General features: G+C 38.9%; 1 protein-coding gene across 3 annotated transcripts in view; it reads right to left on the bottom strand.

The window, feature by feature from the left end:
* Window positions 1–23,645, bottom strand: part of lrfn1 (leucine rich repeat and fibronectin type III domain containing 1) — a 130,908-nt gene that overhangs the window by 47,811 nt on the left and 59,452 nt on the right. For 2 of the 3 annotated variants that reach the window (XM_042224619.1, XM_042224618.1), the window contains one exon: window positions 19,347–19,398. The exons of the other annotated variant lie outside the window; for it this stretch is intronic. The gene's annotated coding sequence lies outside the window, so the exon portion shown is untranslated. The remainder of the gene's footprint in view (window positions 1–19,346; window positions 19,399–23,645) is intronic. 3 annotated transcript variants of the gene reach the window in all.

Genomic DNA, 23,645 nt, shown 5'->3' on the forward strand with positions numbered 1-23,645 from the left:
AGAATGGCAAAGGCTAGCAATCATCCCCCTCCACTGGGACAAAGTCAGAAAGTAATCGTCATCATCACGAGTAAAATATGTGCATGGTGCAGTGAAGCATCTTGTACCTGCAGGTCACCTGCTATAATAGTTTTCAGGGTTTTCAGGGCTAATTGAAGTTAACATTTCTGATACTGGTGAAGCTTTAACACTCAAGTTTGCTGTGCATCTCTGACGAAAGGTCAGCTCACTTCAATTTATTTGCCAAAAGGAGAAGGCATGGAGCAACAAGCAGAGGCTAAGAATATAATCTGAGCTCCACCCTGATGCTGAAACCTGGTTCTGCTCTGTAAGCAGCTTCACAATAAGCATGGGCAGCAGCGCGTGACTAATGATCAACGACAGTGACAAGGAAACTACAATCATTACATAGAGACAAGTTTTGTGGACAAATATTTGGTTAGCACCGACAATGCTTATTGGGGTCATTTCAATTTCATCGTATTTCCAAAACACCTTTGGGTATTAATATGAAACCAATTCTCTTGCGGTGGTGGTGGAGATGGTGGATCTTGAAGAAATTCAGGGCGACCATTTCTCATTTTGGATTCAAGAGAAAGAAAATTGCAGCCAGCCAGAATCAAAGTGGGAAAAGTGGTTAAAGGATTATTGATCGATTTATTTGGGCGAACATCTCCGTTTAAAGAGAGTGGACTTCACCTCAGTCTGTGTCTTTAAGTCCCCAGATGACTGCATGCACTCAGTGAACTATTAAATCGACAACCAACATTTAAAAAAAACTGCTGGCCAGAACGCAGCCTGCCTTTTCAGCGGTATATACACTTGTAATTCTCTAGTGTAGATGCGAGCAACTAAATGACAAATACTGCGGCATATTATGTCTGAAGCAGAAGGGCCATAGTGTTTGTTTCATTACAGATGCAATTTTTCAGACTCCGAGCTGCTATTATGTTGTAATTCTGGTAAAAATTCATGAATTCAAATGAGGACTATTTTGTATTTAAAATCAAATTTATCACCCAGTATGCATGGCACTTCACAGAGATTTATTGCCTTTAGACCATACACACAGCAATTTTAAGCTTTGTAATCCATAGACGATTTGGTTTATGATTTAATTTAAGTTTGAACTAAAGCTGTAATCCCACGGATTTCTTTCATGGTTGATTTTGCTTGCGCTATGTATTGAGATGCAAATGCACATTAATAAAACAGCAAAACTGATAAGGCAGAAAACTGACCGATTAAGGAAATATGGAGCCCCTAAAACCCTGGCATAAGGTAACGTAACAGGGTTTTTTTTCTTTCACACAAGTTGTTATCTCGTGCAAACAGCTTGTTTATCACGTGCGTGCATGTTATTTATCTTTTCCATCTCTTCCTATGTATTTTATAATTTACTATGGAATCACGTGTCTCAGAAAGGGATATAAAAATCCGGACACTGAGACTAAAATTGCACCATGCTGCACTTTCATTGTTCCAGTTCTGCGATACCCACGTGGAGCTGTCAAAGATGTAATGCTTAAAGACTGTTCAAGAGGCATGTAAACAGGAAATACATATTATTTTTAGTCATGATCCAATGATCTTGTTGTCACATTATTTTTGTATTCATCCATGCTAAAGATGAATTACATAGTATCTTTAAATGTAATACACCGTGTACTCGACTGTCATTTTGGAGAACTGTTACACAGCTAGTCTCTAATAACATCAGATGCATACAGCAACATAGAAAAAATTCATCTAATCAAGTTTTATTTTCCTCTCCGAATGTCAAACTACTAAATCACTTGCTTCATACACGGCAGGACTATATGAAGGACCGTGTAGTCTACAGCCTGCACAACCAATTATTCCAGCTAGTGGAATAATTGGTTGTGACATCAAAGGTTTCATTGTATTATATTTCCCAGGTGAAACTATGAGTTGATAAGGTGATAAACTGAGTTATTTCTATATTTTCTCTATAATATAGTTATACATTACATTATATTAGTATTATACTATATATATATATAGTTGATTGGAGATATATATATATATATATATATATATACATATATATATATAGAGGAAAGTATATATATATATATATATATATAGATGCATATATACCACACATACAGTTAGTATACATTCACCCAGTATATATATATATATATATATACACATATAGTATATAATGTTCTATTACATATAGCAGTATATATTATAGTATAATGTCTATGCGGTTACTTATGGGACTTTGTGGTCTCCTTATGCGCAGAAATCTTTGGGGTTATAATGAGCACTGAGGGATTTTTTTAATTTTTAAAATAACAAAAATATCTTTAAGATTTTGTCATGTGACACATGAACAATTTTCAGCTTTGAATTTTGGTCTTAGTTTAGATCTAACTCTAAATGGTTTTATAACTTTGCTCTCCACTGGCCATTGTTGTGCCATTTTGTTGAATATTTAATTCAGCAAGATTTAGCCTAGACTTCTGATGTTGTGCCTGGAATCATCTGGGAGTTACAGCTTCCAACACTTCTATTGGGACTACTTTGGCCTTTCCCTTCCAGATCTTGTCCAGTTGTTCATGCAGTCCCTAATATTTTTCAGTTTTCTCTTGCTCCTTCTTTCTAATGTTGCTGCACATTCTGCTCCTTGTAAAGCACCATTATGTCTGGTTGGTTGGCCAGCAGTTGCTCGTCTGTCCCATTGGACCTTAGCCCCATTATTCTGAAATGCCTTCAAAGATGTCCCATTGGGAATTCTAATCCATATGAGGCACAGATATTCGCGTATACTGTTCTAGCCACTTGTCCATGCCTTTTTATGTACACAGTCCCAGCTTGCAGCTTACATCCTGCTACTATATGCTGTACTGCCTTGGGGGCACCTTTGGACAGTCTTCAGCCTGGGTCCTGTCAGGTGAGAAAGAGACTACTCACTCTATGCTGTTGTATAGGGCCTAGTCTTGTGCTGCCATGTCTGTAACCAGGTCCACGTCAGATGTTGGGGAACCAGAAAGACAGTCTCCAGTATGAAAGCGTGCGTTTTGCTGATAGGTCCATCCACCCATTAACATCTCCCAATGCAAACTGTCACTCTATTATAACATCACCTCAATCTCTCCCATTGCTCCCATTATAATTACTACAGTCTCAAGAGGAATTTGTAGCTTGAACGTAAACATATGTCTATTGAGTCACTTGCTGAAATGAGTGATGCCGTCTTTCTTCAGGAGAAGGCAGCCTGGATGGATTACATGCATGCATTGTTTTCCTGTGAATCATTTGTGCGTGTGAAGACAATCTGTATTGAGCATGGGGAATAGCAGCCTCTACTATTACTGTTAAAAATTACTATACAGGGAGTAATTATTGTATAGAAGGAGAATAAATGACTACTACTGGGGGGGGGAATGGAGTGTGAATACACATTTTACCTAAAGTATCAAAGTATGTCATAAGCGTCACAAAGTCTGCAGGATAGCCTCCGTTTTTTGGGCCAGAACTGATTGTGTGATAGGCCATTTTCCAGTGTTGTGAACATACATCTGCAGAAAGTGAGAGAGCCCTCAAACAGTGCAGACAGCTAGTCGTGGAGATGTGAGCGTTAAGACCCAAAGAAATGCTTCACAGAGAGAGCATTCAACCATCCTCCCTTTTCCTGGCAGTCACTACAGCAAACCTCACATCAGCATGAATGAAGGAACGGCAGTGAAGAAAAATGACATGCTGAGCTTTCTGGAAGGAGATGTCCTTCATGGGCTACAATACAGCAAATAGTGTTATTATCTATGACCACTGCATTCTGTTATTCCTCTCTCACCCCCTTTCCTTTCTGCTAACACTGTGACGAATAAGGAGCCATACTTCACCTTGTTATTTACATGTAGCTGCAATAATCCTGCATGCTCCTTCCCCTTCACATTCATTTTGATATTCTACAATATTTACGATTAGGGGCTTAGCAGCGTGTACACAGTGCAGGCAGAGAGTAATGAATAAATTAAGCATTAGAGCGAAGGAACAGATCTACTCAGAGGTCACATGTATTTTGCTGCCATTTTAAAACAGGCAGATCGCTGAGGAGCACGGAGGAAGAATACGTCCAGTCAGTTGCAGGTGAGCGGCTGTAAATGGGCGGCCGTCAAGGGAGCGCCTGAATAATTTATAGCTCCTCTTGTGCTGCACAAACAGAGGCGGCTTATTTCAAACAAAGAGAACACGATGTCTGTTATGAATTTCTGTTATGCTTTGTTTCGCCCTGTCAGGTTTGTACACTGCATTTTCATCTGCATCTGATTTCCTTTCATTCGATCTATCAAACTGCTGACATGCGCTTGTAATCGATGCAGCTGCACATGCTTCCTAAGCAAAAAAAAGCTCGGTCAGGGTTTGGGTCGGAGAGCAAGAAAGCCGCATGTCAGGGTGCTCTTAATCTTTGATCCAATCTATCTCTCATTTTCCTGCAGCCTGAGACGTCAGTCTCCAGAGATGCCAGGTCTCACTGACACTATTCTCCTGAGAAACTCACAGCATGAACCGTTAAACATGGAGCTCTCGTAAGAAATCATACTGAGAGGCTGATTGCCATTTCTTACCAACTCCACCAGCATAGTTTAACACATTTATTAACTCTTCTACATTCTCTGGCAAATCCTAAAAGATAAAGTCAAACAATTGAGATATTTGCACAATGAAAGAAAAGTTCAAAATAATTTCTTTTTCCCACATCTTGCACTAAGTTTACCAAAATATTGTGTTTCTCTGTGGCTTTGATCCCCCAATCCAAATTCTCTTAATGGCAACAATCTCAAGTTACTACCTGAGTTATTCTTGTTAGACAGTAAAGAGACAGATTGAAAGTAAGAAATAGGATTTATAAACAGCATTATACAAACAACAGCCTGCAAGCTAAAACTGCTTTTCTGTGTTGCTGCTATAACTATTGTTGTTGTTGTGACTGTAGTGCCACTCACAAACAGCTATAATTCCTAAGTGCTTTGTGATGTCAAGTCTTGACTCACTGGATGTGTGCGCGCGCGTGCGTGTGTGTATAATTTCTTTAGTTGTTGTTTTTAGCTTCAGCTGTGCCTTCCTTTCAATGCTTTGACATTGTTTTGGCTTCTTGCTGCATTTGTGCTTGCTGCTTTCAAGGAAGAGCATCAGCCTGCATAGACTGCAAGTGATGATAATGTCACTGGCAGCAACTTATCCATTTACGTTACATTGATTTCAATTTTAAAGAAATAGATCAGACCTGTTATGCAGATTTGCCTTCTGCGTTTGAAGGCGAGCTTTGCTTTTCTCCCATCCTTTCCATTCTGCAACTCCAAACAAACCCAAGTCTCCCTTGTCGCATGCATAAGGCTCTGCTGTTATAGGGCATATCCCTCAACAGAAGGTACCCTCAATCTGTATTCCCGGTTTGTCCTTTACTGTTGAATTTTGTGACAAATGGTTTGGATTGTTTTGTATAATTTGCAAAAACAACTGACAGATCACCACTTTTGCAAGGATGGGAAAGGTCAGCAGAAATAATAAACATCTCTTTAATTGATTTGCTAATTAGTTGCCAATTAAAGTGACCACATTCCTAATCATGTAAAACACTCTGTGGCCAATAAATACTTACTCAGCATCTGCTCTAGTTTTCCTGCTGCAACCTGCTGCTTCTTTTGAGCCTATTTTTAAAGGGAACATTTTAAAGGGGGCATGTAGTGTGTATTTCTAGGTCTACAATTTTATTCTGGGGCTCTAATGGCATATTTTTGCATGATTTACAGTTCATAAACTCCGGATTTGTATTATGTCTGTCTCTTTATTGAGCCCTTCAGGTCAGTTTCTATCTGAAAAATTATGTTTAAGGTCCCGTCTCTTAAATCCTACCTCTCCATGAGCCCACTCTGTTCTGATTGGCAGGCTAAGAGAGGATGGCAATGGAAAGTTCACAAGACAAACAATAGTAGCTGGATTTTCTTTTCTTTTTTTAAATACTCTTTACTCAAAATGTGAACGTCTTACATACATTCATATATGTTTGAACTGGAAAATGAGACACCAACAATGCACAGAGATATGGATAGAGACAGAAACATACAAACAGCTGCTTGTGGGCATGTACCAACAATCTGACGTTGGATGGGTTGAGGTACAGGTAATGTTGCAACAAGGGCGCCCTGAGCAGGGAGGCTTTTCATTCAAGACAAGTTTTGAAACAATGTTGCAGTATAACATAGAACTGACTTTGCAACACTCTATAAATCATAGAAATAGTGTCCCTGTGTATCTCTGCTCTGAGAGTACATATTGTCACACACAGCTGCACAGACTAGCAAAGCCTGCAGCAGAAACAACCAATGCCACCAGGAATACAATTATCATTTGAATATAAAGTGTGTCAGTGATTATGTTTTTTAGCCTTGATGACCTAACTGCATGATTTCTTTTAAAACAATTATAGTAAACACACCGCCTTATTAGCCTTGCCAGTATCGGGTTAGATCTCTTTTTGCCTTCAGAACTGCCTGAAGTCTGTGTGGCAAAGATTCAACAAGGTGAAGGAAGCACTCCTCGGAGAATTTGGTCCATATTGACATGATAGCATCATGCAGTTGATGCATATTTGTTGGCTTTACATCCAGGATGCAAATCTCCCTTTCAACCACATTCCATAAGCGCTCTATTGGACTCATCAGAGGCCATCTGAGTATCTTTTGTGAAGAAAATATTCCCCACACCATTACACCACCAACAACAACCTGAACTGGTGATATAAGGCACGATGGATCCATGCTTTCGTATTGCTTATAGTAAATTCTGGCGTACTACCTGAAGGTTGCAGCAGAATTCAAGACTCAATGAACCAAGCCATTTCAATCGCCTTTCTTCTCCATTCTGATGCTCACTTTGTCTCATGCTCTGCATGCTTAAACGCTGACATGTAACCGGGTTATTGGATATTTGTATTAATGAGCATTTGAACAGATGTACCTAATAAAATTGAAATGACTGGTAGCAAACTAAACATTTTGTTTGTTTGTTTTGTTTGTTTTATGAAGATGGATTTGTGATATAGTCAGTGCCTTGTTACCACATGTTTATATCTTACTGCCATCTGAAGTCTTACATTTGCAGACAGTTTCCTACAATTTAGGCCACGGAAACTTCCACTATAAATTGATATTAATTACATAAATAGACATAATAATAATAACTAATAACTTTAATAACTAGAAATCTCAATTTTTTTTAATTGACATCTAGAGAAAAACAGTTATTACATCATTATTAAGTGTGTCCTTCCGATTACTTATATCACTAGTAGTTCAAAGTGTTTCACAGGTAGTAGAACTTACCAGAAATCTTCTCTGGATTTAGGTTACCTCAGTGTCTTTTGTATAATCTCAGACTGCATGTGCTGACATCAGGGCACTGTGGGAGCTGTACCATCTGCTACAGGACTCCTTGTTCTTCTTGTCGCTAAAGATAGCTCTTTATGACTTTGTTTGGTTCTGTGTTTTGGGTCTTTGTCATTTTACACAATGGATCTGGGATGTTGAGAAGTCTCCTTGATGGCTGTTTCATGATGAATAAGAGACTAAACAGCTCAAGTGCCTCAAATTTTTTGCACAATAGAGTAAAAAGATAATTACTGTCGTAGCTCCCTTTGCACTACAAAGCACGCTACACTGTATGTTTCACTGAAAACTGTTTAAACGATCAAGTCTAAACTATCAATAGGCCCCGATATTCCATTCTCAGTCTCTTTTCGCAGTGTGCTCAGGCATCTGTAAGCCAGTGCCTGTTCTCACACATGAGAGTTAACATGTTGTCAGAAAGGTTTCTATATTTAGAGGCACCTCCCTGAGAGGTTGGCTAACTAAAGTTGAGAAAACACACACTTCAGTTGGGAGAGAATCAGCTGGGGCGAGCTCTCAAGTCACAGAACTCTGTTGGAAGTTTTAAGTCAGATATTCACTTGTCACATTAAAACAATCAGACTCGGGCTGTGAGTAGCTGCTGATCCTCTGATAATACAGGCACGCAAGACAGTGAGAGAAAGCTTGTGTTTGGAAAATAAATATATAGAGCTAGCCTATAAATACTTGATATAGTCACGCAATAAATACAGGGAGTGCAGAATTATTAGGCAAGTTGTATTTTTGAGGAATAATTTTATTATTGAACAACAACCATGTTCTCAATGAACCCAGAAAACTCATTAATATCAAAGCTGAATGTTTTTGGAAGTAGTTTTTAGTTTTAGCTATTTTAGGGGGATATCTGTGTGTGCAGGTGACTATTACTGTGCATAATTATTAGGCAACTTAACAAAAAACAAATATATACCCATTTCAATTATTTATTTTTACCAGTGAAACCAATATAACATCTCCACATTCACAAATATACATTTCTGACATTCAAAAACAAAACAAAAACAAATCAGCGACCAATATAGCCACCTTTCTTTGCAAGGACACTCAAAAGCCTGCCATCCATGGATTCTGTCAGTGTTTTGATCTGTTCACCATCAACATTGCGTGCAGCAGCAACCACAGCCTCCCAGACACTGTTCAGAGAGGTGTACTGTTTTCCCTCCTTGTAAATCTCACATTTGATGATGGACCACAGGTTCTCAATGGGGTTCAGATCAGGTGAACAAGGAGGCCATGTCATTAGTTTTTCTTCTTTTATACCCTTTCTTGCCAGCCACGCTGTGGAGTACTTGGACGCGTGTGATGGAGCATTGTCCTGCATGAAAATCATGTTTTTCTTGAAGGATGCAGACTTCTTCCTGTACCACTGCTTGAAGAAGGTGTCTTCCAGAAACTGGCAGTAGGACTGGGAGTTGAGCTTGACTCCATCCTCAACCCGAAAAGGCCCCACAAGCTCATCTTTGATGATACCAGCCCAAACCAGTACTCCACCTCCACCTTGCTGGCGTCTGAGTCGGACTGGAGCTCTCTGCCCTTTACCAATCCAGCCACGGGCCCATCCATCTGGCCCATCAAGACTCACTCTCATTTCATCAGTCCATAAAACCTTAGAAAAATCAGTCTTGAGATATTTCTTGGCCCAGTCTTGACGTTTCAGCTTGTGTGTCTTGTTCAGTGGTGGTCGTCTTTCAGCCTTTCTTACCTTGGCCATGTCTCTGAGTATTGCACACCTTGTGCTTTTGGGCACTCCAGTGATGTTGCAGCTCTGAAATATGGCCAAACTGGTGGCAAGTGGCATCTTGGCAGCTGCACGCTTGACTTTTCTCAGTTCATGGGCAGTTATTTTGCGCCTTGGTTTTTCCACACGCTTCTTGCGACCCTGTTGACTATTTTGAATGAAACGCTTGATTGTTCGATGATCACGCTTCAGAAGCTTTGCAATTTTGAGACTGCTGCATCCCTCTGCAAGATATCTCACTATTTTTGACTTTTCTGAGCCTGTCAAGTCCTTCTTTTGACCCATTTTGCCAAAGGAAAGGACGTTGCCTAATAATTATGCACACCTGATATAGGGTGTTGATGTCATTAGACCACACCCCTTCTCATTACAGAGATGCACATCACCTAATATGCTTAATTGGTAGTAGGCTTTCGAGCCTATACAGCTTGGAGTAAGACAACATGCATGAAGAGGATGATGTGGACAAAATACTCATTTGCCTAATAATTCTGCACTCCCTGTATTTATGCATATTTGAATAAAAGCCCAAACTATTAGCAGCTATAAACTTTATGTAGTCTTTTTATAATTGAAATGAAAAGAGAGACTTCTCTGTAGCTTGAATCAAAGATCCAGGAGGATTACATCCCATTTGTGGCTTGTCTTTGGGATCAGACATCAATTTGCTTCTGTGTATGATAGCAAGTCTTGCTACACCGCATATGTGGGCAGGGAATGAGAGGAATGTTTGCTCACCTCTCCATCATAATCTGTTGTTCATCAAAGAGATCTATTTTCTGCCCTCTTTGTACCTTTTCACCGGACGGCAAACTCTGACAAAGTGCCTGGGTCTGTGCTTTCTAATGATGATATATGAGAGTTATCCTGAGGATGTTGTCAGATCAGGGACTGTGCTGTGGGTGTAAACCTACGGGGTGAGATGAGGTAAAAAAAAAAAAAAAAAAAGTCTTTCTTCTGTGATTCAAAAAGATTATCTGGTGATGAAGTGCTACTCTTGAGAACCTTGAGGTTCTTTAACTCTGTTAAATAGACGTTAACGTTGACTATTATTAACCCCATTTTCTAATGTGTTTATCTATAAGTGAAACTATCACGACTATCACGGATCTAAGCTGTTCAATGAGATACTTGCTCCTTCAAGGGTCTTGATTCACAGATGGCAATATATATATATATATATATATATATACATACATACATACATACATATACACACCTTTATGTGATAAGATGAATATGTGTTGTAATGCTGTTTAGAAAAATTGCCAGAACCTGGGTTTTTGGTGGATTTTCAAATATCTATGTGGTTGCAGAAATGAGGATTAGTTTACAAATCTTTAAATACACACACTCCTTAAAATGGATCCCGCTGCGTGTGAAATCTCGCTGTTGTTCAGCTTGTGCTGCTTTGACACAGTGCATTTTACAACAGCCATTTCTCAAACTGACACAGAATAAAGAAGGGTCGCGGCCTCCTTCTGTTTAATTATAGCAACTTGAGAAAAGCAGCAGAAGCCATCGAAACAGCTATTTGCAAGGAGGGAGCCCAATTTCAAAATGAGGCAGAAATCTATATTTTGGTGCATTGATATTTGGCATGCTGAATGTGTTCTCATTTTGCAAAGCACTAGACTCATGGCAGCTGGTTTAGCTTTTTTTTCTGCTGTATGCTAACATGAGAAAAACACAAAAGTTTTTCTTTGGAAAGTTGCTAGGTTTTTACTCGGTTTAATCCAGTTCTTCTACCTGATTATTGTCAAAGGAATGGCTTTTGTTTGTTAAGCCACTTTACACTGGCCTATGAATCATTCAACCTTAAAAAAAAAACACCTAACTCAAGGGATGAACCATTGTTGTGTCTCCACACAATAAAACTTAGGAGAGAACTAGTTTTAAATTGTGTCTTTAGATAATTTACTAGATTGTTACTAGCAGCCCGTCACTAAATATGTTCTCTTTAGAAGACTTTGTGAAAAATAAAACCACAGTCTGATTGAATTTATTTTTTAAAGCCATCAAGGTGTTTCCCAAAAAAACCTTTACCTGAAAACTTGGGATATCTTGGCATGGTCTGCAGTGTGTCCTTAGAAAAAAAAAACTAAGGAAACTGGTGAAATGAAGGAAAAAGGAGGAAGTGACAGGACTGAAAAATGGACCACACCAGATGAATAGTATCTGAAAGTCATGCTTCGTACAAAATACAAAACAAATCCAAAAAATGCCTGATTCAGGACTTAAAAGATACTGCATATCTGGTCCTTCATTCATCTAGTATTCACTGTATTCTTGTCAGAAATGGTTTCAGTGGAGGGGTGGCTGCAAAGAAGCCATTTTTAAGAAAGAGAAACAGGGACAAAAGGTTGAGGTTTGCCAAGAACTAGACTGAAAATCAGTGGTAACAGGATTTATTGAGTGATGAATCAATTTTGTAAATTTTTGGCTCAAATTGTCACCAGCATATATGAAGGATGTCAGTAGAGAAGCGCAACAGGGTACAACCATCTGTAATACACTGAAGACTCTGTCATGGTTTGGGGATTTGTCAAAACTGATGGAATTAGGAGCATAGAGAAGTGCAGTCAGAGCCACCATGTAATACCATTTGGAAAATTTTTGAGCACCAGCTTTATTTTTTAATATGACCATAAATCAAACACACTGCCAGTGCAGTAAAATCATACCTGGAAAGACAAATACTTAATGGATTGCTATCAGCAATGGATTGGCCTCCCCAGAGCCCAGATCTCAATATTATTGAAGCAGTGTGTGACCATCTTGATGGAGAATGGAACAAAAAGGCAGCCAACATCCAAAGAACAGCTTTGAATGTCCTTCAAGAAGTCCGGAGAACTATTCCTGAAGACTTCTTAGAGAAATTACAAGAAAACTTGCCTAAGGGAGATCAGGCTGTGTTGAGGAATAAAGGTGATCATACATTAGAGTTCTCTATTTTTGAAATTTGAATAAATCATTACACCTATTTCCCATTTTCCAAGGAAAATAGAGAGAAATGAGGAGTGAATGAAGACTTTTGCACACTACATACCAAAACGTCTACATTGTTGATTTTAGTCCATCATCTATAAATACCTTGCTTAGGGCAGATTAATTAAATAAAGCACTTTGGAAATTATTTTATTCTTAATAGAAAACTCTGCGAATTTTTATAACCTGAGGTAATGCTTATGAAGCTTTTGTCAACTTAAGGGAAGGAGAACTGTTAAATAAGCATTTTACCAGCATCCCAAAGTATCAGCACTAATTAAAGTGCACAATGATTATTTATTTACACGCTTATTTCATTTTCTGCAAACTTACATTTACAACTAATGTGTTCTTCACCAATAGTGCCCTTAAACTGTCAGCAAGCAGCTCAGTATCAGTGATTGCAGCGTGCACAGATAAACTTGATTTGTTTTAACTGTTGACTTGGCAAATCTGACGGATTTGATTCGCAATCTTCACTTCACTCTTGAAACACAAGTTTTTTTTCTTTTCTTTTTTCTTTAAGTAAACACAAAAAAACATTACATCTGGTTTTCAACTTTTTCAGAAATAATGGCTTTCAAAACTATCATTATCCTCCATAGTTTGACTTGCTTTACCGTGCTTCTTGAAAGATTTGAGAAAAGAAGGAGAGTGCTGCTGATGTTTGTAATTTTCTTTTTTAAATTTCTAAAAGAAACAAAAATACAACTAGACAAATCACACACATTTGCACTAACAATGACATATAGACCAATCAGACACAACATTATGATCACTGACAGGTGAAATGAATAACACTGATTATCCCTTCTTCATAGCACATGTGATTAGGGAACAAGTATCTCCAAAGCTGCAGCTCTTGTGGGGTGTTCCTGGTCTGCAGTGGTCAGTATCTATCAAAAGCGGTCCAAAGAAGCAACAGTGGTGAACCAACGCTAGGGTTATGGGCGGCCATGTTGGCTAGCTATCGAGCTGGTGGATAACAGACGTCTCCGAAAAGTCGGAGCGCTTTTGAAAATATGTGGTGTCTTGATAAACTGAGCAGATATTTGAAGTTTACACAGCTACATTCTCGCCTGAAAATATGTTAAACGTTTATTTTGTGACCCAGAAAGAATAATAAGAGTAATATTAAAACTAAGTAGCTGCCGCCATTGTTGGAAACTGAGCTGGGCCGCGCTATGAATTCTGGGACAGAGCTGCTTCTTCTTCTTCGGGGTTTAATGGCAGCTGGCATCCTCGTACATGCAGTGCTGCCATCTTCTGTTTCAGTCCGTTATTACACTCTTAAATCCTGCTATTATTCCTGCGTCTTTTGTGATCTTACAAAGCTTCAAACGACGCGTCGACTATTAAATCAGTCGTCGACGATTTTGATAGTCGATGTAATCGTGACTAGTCGACTAATCGTGGCAGCCCTAGTTAGAATAGACAGTGCATTGCAGTTTTTAGTGTATGGGGCTGCATAGTCACAGCAGCCATCTTGACCCTGTCCACCGCAAAAACCGGCAATAAACGGCAAGGGAGCATCAGAACTGGACCACAAAGCAATGGAAGAGGTTGGCCTGGAGTAATGAATTACTTGGATGGCTGGGGACGAGTGCAACTCTCACATTGGGAGCACATGGCACCCAGATGTACTATGTGAAGATGGCAAGCTGATGGAGGCAGTGTGATGTTTGAGCAATAATTAGCTATGGAAACCTTGGGTCCTGCCATCCATGTGGATGTTATGTTAACATGTACCACCTACCTAAGCACTGTCGCAGAACAACAGCAACACCCTTTCATGAAAACAATATTAGCTGATGGCTGTGGCCTCTTTCAGCAGGATAATGTGCCCTGCCACAAAGGAAAAATGGTTCAGGAATCTCAATTTCAAAAATGATTCGGTTCTCAATTCAATCGAGCATCTGTGGGATGTGATGGACAAACAAGCCCAATCCATGTATTGCCACATCTATCTATCTATCTATCTATCTATCTATCTATCTATCTATCTATCTATCTATCACACCAAATACATGAAGCCCACTATCTACAGTAATGAACTGGCCTTACTCTGTGCTGAGCTCTGTTCTTTTCAGTCTTCCTGTATAACAGCTTTTAGAGGGAAAATGAACCAAAGTACTGTAACCTGGATTGCACATGTAATAACATGTCAAAGGTGTCAAACTCATTTCCTGCACTCAGCTCGCTACCAAAGGAGACCAAAATCACCTCCCTGAGAAAATAAATCATAATCCAAGACCGTGTCGTCCACATTGTTTTTAATTTACACCACTGAGTTAAATCTTCTCTTTGACTGATGACTGAGAACCTTCACAGACAAATCTTCTCTTTGCTAAACTAATTCGAAGAACTCAATCAACTCAACAGAGAATCGCAGATATTCTGCTCGTTTTAGAAAGTCCATAAGAAGCTCTACATCTCGTTTTATGTATTTCTAAGTGAATTCAATTCCTAATGCAAGTGTTTTGCCTTTAAAAGACTTTCTATTTCTATCCAAGTGCCAAATAAACTGATAGCTGCTTTCCTGTGCAGCGCTCCAACGAGACACTCCCTTTGTGCAGAATGTATCCTGCAGAACTGCCAGTTCAGAGGAAGAAAAAAAATCAATGTCCTCTCAAAGTGCCACATTATATAAACCCCAGCAATCAGAAACATGATCAGATTCAATATTTGCACTGTTATGTGGCCATGTTCACTGACATATCATGATATGGTGCATTTGCAGTGTTGTTGTTAATCTTTGGACATTTCTTCTTTTTTTTTTGCACTGTTGCATTACAGTATATGTGAAGCTTTTAGATTTGTTTCCCTTTTGTTTGAAAGTTTTAAACGTAGTAAGTGATTAAGAAATAAAATTTCTAAATCACTTAATACATAATAATTAGGGCTGGGCCATATCATACCGTTCACAGTAATACCGGTAAGAAAATGAAAAATCGCGATAGAATATGGGTAAAATGCGCATGCACTGGGCCTTTGTTTTCATACGCACATGGCGGAAAAAGCATGGCGGCGACGGAGAATGAGAAGGGCGAAAGTAGATTGTTGAATGAAACAGATGAACCAGAATTGGTTTGTAAAAATGCTGCAACTTCAGTGGTGTGGAACTAGTTTAGCTTTCGTCCGTCACATACACAACAAAGCACTATTTTTGGTAGCGCATGCTAGCGGGCCGTCGTTATTACCATGGTTTTTGGAAAATACGGCACACTTAAAATCACCTTTGATTTTTCTGACAATCGACAGTGCCCCTTATAATCCCGTGTGCCTTGTGTATGAATTCTGGTTGTGTTTACTGACCTCGAAACGATTTTATGTCGTACACGCCGCTTGAAAATCTGTCAAATGTTTTAGTACGACTTTGCTAAGCTACGAACGCGCACCACTTGATGGATTGTCGGAGCATTACAGCTGTCGTAGGCAGGAGCCTGGCAGAGTGATACGTACTGTGCTTCAACATAATATTACCGTATTGTGTGTGTATAACCTCTTTTTAAGTTTTGTGGATATTATACATGGTTATGGTCAGACTATGTTGGCCAGTTTCCACTGGAAATGCCTTTTGGTTAAACTGTCAACAAGGAATTTGCATTTGCACTGTTACATTTTTATATAACTTTAATGCACATAAAAAACAACTGCTTGTTTAAGTGAAAATACATTGATGGGGGTTTTTTTGCACTAATAAAGTTGTGGAGTTGTAAAGTGTTTTGTCTAGTGTCAATTATATCGTCAGTTATATCGTTATCGCAAATTTTCAAATGTATATCGTGATAAATATTTTTATATTTTTATATCATATCGCCCTGCTCTAATAATAATAATAATAATAATAATAATAATAATAATAATGATGATGATGTGCTCTGTATATGTAGAAAGACACTAAATATCATGAAAGTCCATCCTCCCATTCTTTCCCAACAGACCAGAAAGTCTGCCTGTAAACCAACCAGTGAAGTTTGCAGCAGGCTGTGACGTCAAAACCACATAAGCATAACCCCCACTAGAAGAGATCTGCCTGAGTAGGCACAGACCCTCTGTTTTTTGACTGAGCAGCCACTGCTATTTCCTCACCAGAGTCACTTTTTCAAGCTAAAATATCTCAATCAGGAGCAAAGAACACCAAATCTGTTGTTCTCTGTAAGAGTGAACACAAGAGTCTTCATGTACTCCCAGCATCTGGGGAACTAAATACAAGTGGATTACTTTTATTTTTATGGCAATGTGGTCTGCACCACAGTGGCAAAATCCTTATCTCACAGCCAAGAGATATTTCGAAATTGTAATGCTGAGGCACAGATAGAAATGCTGGAAACCTGGAAACCAAAAATTGTGTTTTTATCGTAGAGTTTTTTATTTGTTTCTCTCTGACTCTCTGTGCTTACACATAACTTATTTAAACACAGACAAATTCCTAATAAAGCCTTCCGTGTTTTTCCTTCCTGTGGCCAGACAACGGAATTAGTGAAAAGCAAAACATGACTAATGTGCTGCATGTGTGTACTACATGTTAACCAGCAGTCACTTACAAGCCATTTCCAAAGACGTTTTTTGGCAAAGTTACCCTGCACATGTTGTGAAACAACAAAATGTCTCAAACAGCTGCCATATCAGGTGAATGTGCTGCTTCTACCATTGGCTTATCCACTGTGTGACTGGCAGACCTGTGTGTGGCGGGTCTGCTGGATTTAAAGCTACAGACACTGAAACGTCTCTTAGATCTTGACACTGTTTAGATTTAATAATATTCTGTATGACAACCAGAGCTGAAACTTGAAATACATGATCAAGGGACATTAACTTGCTAAAAAGGGTCTGAAAAATAAAGCTGTTTTCACACGTGCGCTGAAGTCTTGAACTTCACTAGACATCACCCAGAAAAGCAGCATGTGAGAACAAATAATGTCAGAATCAATCTGTGTAAGGTCCAAGTGATGTCAGATTGAGCCCAAGTGTGAACAGAGCGAGTAATTGCCCAGAGATTTCACAAAGGTGAGTGTGCATTCTGATGACATTTCTATCATGTCACCTGCACGCTCTATCCTGGTGTCCCCCCCTCCCCAAGCCCCTGCCTAAACCAAAGAGTATCTCCAGTAGTGTCAAACACACATGCTACATGTGAAAGAGCAACACTGGACAGTGCGTCCCTGATCATTCAGACAGTTACATGTGACATTTATGTGTGAAAACAGCTAAAAGCTGGGGCAGAAACAGTCTTTTATAATAATAACCTTTTCGCATCTTATGACTCAATAGGACTGCAAAGAAACAAAAAACTCTGCACCTCCTCTTTCTTTACAGGTTAAAGCCTGATACAGCAGCTTTTGCCCAAACATAGATCTTTTCAGACCAACCTGGGTGAGTAACACAAAGTGGAATGAAGAACAACATTCAGGGAAATAAGATGTGTGGGTGCAACGGGGTGAACAGATGACTTTCACCTAGGAGAGTGAGGTTCAATTTGAGTGAAGCTAAAAGTCAGCAGTGACTTGTTTTTGGCGCGTATGTGTGCGTGCTCATCTGGAGGGGGGCTTAGACGAGAGATATATTTAAATTCTGACGTGTTTTTTTTTTTGTTTTTGCCCCTTCAAATGTCAACTTACTGAAAGGATCTGAAAACTCTCTCCACCACTGGTTAAAACCTCCTACAAGCTGAGAAGATCATGAAAATTTGATGACTGTAATAAATTACTCTAGAAGCTTTAGACCACAGATAAGACAGCACCACTCTCCTTAAGTACAGACCTACCAGGTGATTACTGTAAACACAGGAAAACTAATTTAGCAAGGGTGTATCCAGTCATATTACTTCTTTGTTCTCAAATAATAACTTTTGTTTGTTATGGGAATTTTGACACACAACTACCACTGTAGTGGCTTTCATGACATTGATGAAGCTGTAAATAAAGAGCTTGAAAAGTCACAGCATGTCCATTCTTCCTGGAGCAAGAAAGACATTTTTACACTAGTCGCAATTAAAGCAAACGCGAAAACAATAGAAGAAAAAAAATCTAAAGCGACGTCGCAGTAAGAAGCTTGCATATCCTTTGTTTTTTGGGGGTTTTTTGCACAAAGGCATTTAGGAAAAACTTGTCATTAGAAACATCCAGCTGCTCTATTTTCTGAGCGGTGATAATGTGCTCTCGTAAGACTTTTGACAAGAGGAAGCACACATGAGGCATGAGTTCATGCCGAGTTTATGTCATGTGAGAGTACAGCAGCTGAAAAGCAGCTTCTATCTATCTGCAAACAGAAACATGAGGGCAACTTAGAATAACAGCGGCACATTGTAGGTGTTCATCTACCAAGGATCCTGCTTAAGGTGTGATATATGCTTCATTGGAGGCTCATAAATAATTGACTCATTACATAATGGTGAAGACAACCTTCCTTCACTTAGTCATTATTTACTGTATAAAGAAAATTCCTTTGAATATATATGACAAACCGCCAATTCCTGAGGAATCAATGTTGCACACATTCATAAGTTTATCAAACCATCTATTGTATGTATTCTCAATCCGTATTCACAGCAGCCCAGGGTGTTTTCTGCCGTTCATCAGAGAGGCTGTTTTCTCTATTGAGATAAGAAATTAAATCTGCAGGAGCGGAGGATGCTGGGTTTGCTGCAGGGTGGTGAAGCAGCAGCTCTGATAATGGAGCCGACTCCCATTGCGCAGGCTATGAGGCAAACAGCCGTGGCGCCAGCCCAACCCTGCCTATGTGAGAGGATAGTTAACAGAGTCACTCAGCTGAGGATCTCTCTCTCGTTCTCTCTCTGCCGCTCTCTCCTTTCTGTATGTGAACATGTGGTTAAAGCTGTATGTGACAAAGCGAAGGAAAAGCATGAGACGCTGTGCTTTTGAATTGCTCCGTTTCTCAATTCGAGCTAGTGTGTGGGAGAAAAAAGGAAATGAAAGAGTAAAACTGCAAGCTTCGCCTTTGTGAAGGGAATATGCTCACATGATGAGTCAAACATATTGACCCTGAGCGATCGATCGAGTCAAAGGGTGACAATCTTCCTTTAGCATATCGTTATCAAAGCCTCTTCCTTTCTGTCCGACTGCCGCCATCACTTTCCTCTCACATTAACAGTCTGGATGTTTTGTAGAGTGTTATGCAAATGTAAAGAGGGTTTTAATTTCAATTTGGGAACTCACCAGAATACTGGGCTGTTTTGGATGCTCCTCACAGGGTTCAGTTCAAAGCAGCCTGCGGAGAGAAATAAACGGTCACACCTTAATGTGCAGGCACAAATAACATTGGGGGCCATATGGCAGCAGTTGTAATAGTGTCAGAATTGTAAAAAGGTTCAATTTATAGTTCAATCTTTGATTCCATCCCAGACTTAATACAAATGACTTGATATTTCTGTCTTGGTGGAACAAATAATTTTCTGCCTACAGAGCCTCTTACCCAGGTAGAATTTTCAAGAAGAAATATCGCTCTACTTGCCTCCTACTCTAAAGAAGATTTCCAGCTTTACATAGATAATTAATATTTTTCTCAAGTCTATATAATAATTAACCTTGGATTGTCATTACAGCTATTAAATAGGATGAATGGATTCAATGAATGCCGACTGCTGAATGCTGAACATGTCGTTTCTGGAGGTTTTGCGACCTTCTTTTGTGCCATGCACTAGGTAACACACTGCATTATCGCTGCAAATTTTATTATTAAGATGTCACCCATAGAAAAATCGAGAGGTTCAGTAAAGGTAATAACTTTAATAGAATGATAAAGAAATACCGTAAGGTATTTTAATCCAATACAGCCTCCACACTGACCAAGCGATTAAAGATTATATTGCGGGCACAGAAACAATCTGTCCCAGCTCATTAATTACACCCGCCTTTTCAGTTAAACAGTTATTTAATGAATTAAATTAATCATCTAACTAATCATTTCATTAATTAACAACATCTGCACTGATTCTTCTGCACTGTCTCAAAGCTGTGAACCAACCTTAAACCTCTTATTAGCAATACCAAAACCTTTTACTACCTTTATGCTAAAAGGTCAAAGCAGGATCAAGTTTTTACAGATAGATGGCTTTAGCTTCCTCTCTCCAAATTTTTAATAAAAGACATTTTATGAATTCATAAAGATATTAGCTCATTTGGAATTTGATGGCAACACAAGGCTGGAAACGTAATTGGTATTAAACAGAAAAGACTGAAAAATGAAAAATCATTTAGCAAAGAATTAGGTTAATTGGCAACAAGTCAGTAACACCACTGGGTTTAAAATAGCATCTTAGAGAGGAAGAGTTTCTCAGAAGATGCACAAGATACCCAAATTTGCAAAAAGACTGCATCTACAAATTACAGAATCATGTTTCTCAATGTAAAATTGCAAAGGCTGGGAATATCTCTCGTACCTCTGTATGGTACGTAACATCATCAAACAATTGCGATTATCTGGAGAAATCTCTGTGTGAAAGGGACAAGGCCAAAACTCAATGTCAGAGGCCTGTGATCTTCAGGCCCTCAAGAGCTCCTGCATTAAAATCACTGTATGGGCTCAGGAACACTTCCAGAAGTGCAAGCTGAAGCTCTTTCACACAAAGAAGAAGCTATATGTGAACATGAAACAGAAATGCCACCATTGTCTTTGGGCCACTGTTCATTTGAAATATGAGGCAATTGGAAAACTATGAACATGGGTAATCTGCATCCTCCAGATTACACAGAAAAGAGAAGAGGGACAATCTGTCGTGTTATCAGCATTTAGCTCAAAAGCCCAGGTTTCTGATAGTATGAGGATGCACTACTGCTTATAGAACTGGCAGCTTCACATCTGGAAAGACACCAATAACCTCCTAAGACCCGAACTCTTCCACGGCATGCATTTTTAATTTCCCTTTGATATTTGGGCTGATTGGGACCTGATGAATGTAAAAACAAAGAATAACCAGATTTTTTTTTTTTACCTGATTTTTGTTTTTAAGAAAAATGAGAGCCACATATGAGGATATTCGTTTAAAATTTTGATAGAACACTAGCAGTATAATGTCCTTGTAAGTGGATATCAGGCCCCTGTAGAACAAAATTGAGTATTTTGGTCTAAATAACCCAAAATGTGATGTCCACATATGTGGACGCCAGGTCCTAGGAGGTTAATGCTAGAAGGTATATACAGGTTATAGGGCAACATATACAATGTCTTGCATATTTCAGCAAGTCAATGCTAAAGAACATAATGCAGCTATTGAAACAGCATGGCTTCACAACAGAAGACTCCCTGAACTGCTGACCTGGCCTGCCTGTACACATTTGGACCACCAGGAAGTGAAAATTACAGTAAAGAAGACCCAGGGCTGTTGAGCAGCTCGAATCCTTTATCAGACAAAAATGAGACAACATTCCTCTTCCAAAAGTCCAGCAGCTGCTCTCCTCAGTTCCCAGATGTTTACATACTGTTATTAGAAGAAGAGGGGATGCTACACAATCATAAACACAGCCCATTAAACACAAAGATGTGTTGCTGCTATTAAATTCAGAATGAGAAATTGCTCAATTTCTCAGCTTAAACATTTCATATGTTTTCTGTGGTTAATTGCCAAAAAAACTTATTTCATTCTGATTTTCTTTAGATTTTACAAGCGTCCCAACTTGAGTTCATAGTACTGCGTGCCAAAAATATTCCACTAGATATTTTTGATCCATCAACTTGTATTCAAGTGAGTAAAAATGTGTTGTTGTTGTTGTTGTTTTTTTTTTTTTAATTGACAACAACTAACTCACATCACCCACCATAAAAACCAATGCTAATATCTGGCAGACAGATGATCTGTTATTAACACGTTTAAAGCACTGACTGGGTATAAACCCAGCATGTACCATCTAAGTTTGGTGTAAACACTTTCCCAAATACACAAAGAAAATGTCAAATCTCATTGAAGCCACTGCAGAAATGTAAATAGGTTAAAATTGTTCAAGGCAGCTTTCTTTCTGTCTCTCCCCAGTTCACTAAATGTGCACATGGAGCTATCATTTTTAATTGAAGCTTTAGGAGATGAAGGAAAAGAGGAACAGTTTTTCAGGAGTAATGACAACATAGGAATAGCTCTGATTCTCCTCTGTCAAATTTAATTGCCAAAACAGCCATCTTGATTAAAATCTCAACAGCCCTTTTTATCAGTCCCAGCCATGGCAGAGAAAGCGTGTTTGTCCAAGCAATAAATATTTACCAACCCAAACTCTCCATTCTACCAAGTGTAAACAAGGTAAGTCTCTACAAAAGACCCTGACATTGAGAGCAACCTTTAGAGGTTGTTCAGTAGCAATCAATTACATCAGATAGAGACATGCCCCCACTTCTTCTTCTGTGTCAAGTTTGCAGCTCACCTCCTGCCTACACGGGCTCTCTTAACGTGCACTGTGGGTGATATTCCAAACATTAGCTAAATCCAAAATCATCAAGTTTAATCTAATACAGCTTATTTTCTTTTACATTACATAATGTCAAAGAGCCAGCATTCCCTGACCTAAACAGCAATGTGAAAAGTACAATTTCATGGTTGCTGCTCTTCCCTGAGATGCCTATTCTATCTCTGTGTTCTTAAAGGACTAAAGATTTGACTAATACGTACTGTACACACTCGAGCTGCAAATATCACCAGTGCTTTTCAAGACGGTTTAAGCCGTCATAGCACATATTGTAAATGCACGCTACCTGCCCCTCCATCGACTCATCAAACTCCCACTCAGACACATCAAACACATCCCCGTCACTTGAGTGACATGCCGATTGGGTTTTGTGTGAGGATTTTCTACTCTGCATATGGCTGATTGCTGCTATTTCTCTAATTAACAACACTGTAGAGGGATGTGTGACTTCCAGTGGCGAGGAGAAAGGTTGGATGCTCGAAAACAAAAGCAGTTTTTCCTTCAAAACATCTTTCAGAGATCAGATGTCATTAGACTCATATACCGCCTCTAGCCAGTTCTTCAGTTGTGCCAAAACAGATGGTGTGTGTAGCTTTTAAAGCTCGACTCCTGTGGCTAAAAATATATAGGGCTCAGAGCTTGTTAATTCCCTTCAATCAATATATTTGCCTTTATTTTCTCTGTCGTTACAAAGAAAAGTAACTCATATTGATTATTATTTAACAGACTGAAATTTTTAATGATTTAATTCACCCAAATCTACATATCTTAAGTATTTTCTGTCATACAGTGAGAAGTAACATTTCATATGCTCACATTCACAATGCAGAACCACAAAAGATTTTTGCTACAATGACTAATTTAGCCAAATACCAGCTAATTCTAGTACTATAACTGCCTAATCAATTACCAGCAACACTGTCTGCCATAAAAATAATATCATGACTCTAAATTCTATACATTTAAAGTCTTATATAATTGTTATACTGGTGATTTCTATTTGACTGATGATTCATTAGATACTGCAGCAGTGAGTGTGGAGGTTTGCTTCTCCCTGCTTTTGTT

The sequence above is a fragment of the Haplochromis burtoni genome, unplaced genomic scaffold (assembly GCF_018398535.1).
Source record: "Haplochromis burtoni strain Fernald_Lab_line unplaced genomic scaffold, NCSU_Asbu1 Contig_144, whole genome shotgun sequence".
Taxonomy (NCBI): domain Eukaryota; kingdom Metazoa; phylum Chordata; class Actinopteri; order Cichliformes; family Cichlidae; genus Haplochromis; species Haplochromis burtoni.